Genomic DNA, 1,452 nt, shown 5'->3' with positions numbered 1-1,452 from the left:
GATGAGGATGAGGATGAGGATGAGGATGAGGATGAGGATGAGGATGAGGATGAGGATGAGGATGAGGATGAGGATGAGGATGATGATGAGGATGAGGATGAGGATGAGGATGAGGATAAGGATGAGGATCAGAATGAGGATGAGGAATAGGATTAAGATTAGTATAAGGATGAGAGTGAGGATGAGGTTAGGGATGAGGATGAGGTTAAGGATGAGGATGGGGATGAGGTTAAGGATGATGATGATGATGACGATTAGAATTAGGATTAGGATCAGGATGAGGATGAGGATTGAGATTAGGATGAGGATGAGGATGAGGATGAGGATGAGGATGGGTATGAGGACGAGGATAAGGATGAAGATGAGGATGGGGATGAGAATGAGGATGGGTATGAGAATGCAGATGGGGATGAAGATGAGGATTAGGATGAAGATGAGGATAAGGATTAGGATTAGGATTAGGATTAGGATGAGAATGAGGATGAAGGTGAGGATGAGGATGAGGATGAGAATATGGATGAGGATTAGGGTGAAGATGATGATGAGGATGAGGATTAGGATCTGGATCTGGATCAGGATTAGGATGAGCATGAGGATAATGATGATGATGAGGATTATGATGATGATGAGTATTAGGGTTAGGATTAGGATGAGGATGAAGATGAGGATAACGATGAGGGTGAGGATGAGGATGAGGATGAGGATGAGGATGAGGATGAGGATGAGGATGAGGATGAGGATGAGGATGACGATGAGGATAAGGATGAGGATGAGGATGAGGATGAGGATGAGGATGAGGATGAGCATGAGCATGATCATGAGGATGAGGATGAGGAGGAGGATGAGGATTAGGAATTGGACTAGGACGAGGATGAGGATGAGGATGAAGGTGAGGATGAGAAGGAGGATGAGCATGAGGATCATGATGAGGATGATTACGAGGATGAGGATCAGGATAAGGATGAGCATTAGGATTAGAATTGAGATTAGGAGTAGGAATAGGATGAGGATTAAGATGAGGATTAGGATGAGGATGAGGATGTGAATGAGGATGAGGATGAGGATGAGGATAAGGATGAGCATGAGGATGACGATGAGGATGATGATGATGATGACGATTACGATTTGGACGACGATAAGGATTAGGATTAGGATGGGGATGAGTAAGAGGATGAGGATGGGTACGAGGATGAGTATGGGGATGAGGATAAGGATGAGGATGAGGGTGGGGAGGAGGATGAGGATGAGCATGAGGATGAGGATGAGGATGAGGATGGGGATGCGGATGAGGATGAGGTTGAGGATGAGGATGTGGATGAGGATGAGGATGAGGATGAGAATGAGGATGACGATGGGGATGCGGATGATCATGAGGATGAGCATGAGCATGAGGGTGACGAGGATGACGTTGGGGATGAGGATGAGGATGAGGATAAGGGTGAGGGTGAGGGT

The sequence above is a fragment of the Lupinus angustifolius genome, unplaced genomic scaffold, assembly GCF_001865875.1.
Source record: "Lupinus angustifolius cultivar Tanjil unplaced genomic scaffold, LupAngTanjil_v1.0 Scaffold_426, whole genome shotgun sequence".
Taxonomy (NCBI): Eukaryota; Viridiplantae; Streptophyta; class Magnoliopsida; order Fabales; family Fabaceae; genus Lupinus; species Lupinus angustifolius.
The sequence above is the reverse complement of the archived record's forward strand: the minus strand, read 5'-3'. Positions refer to the sequence as shown.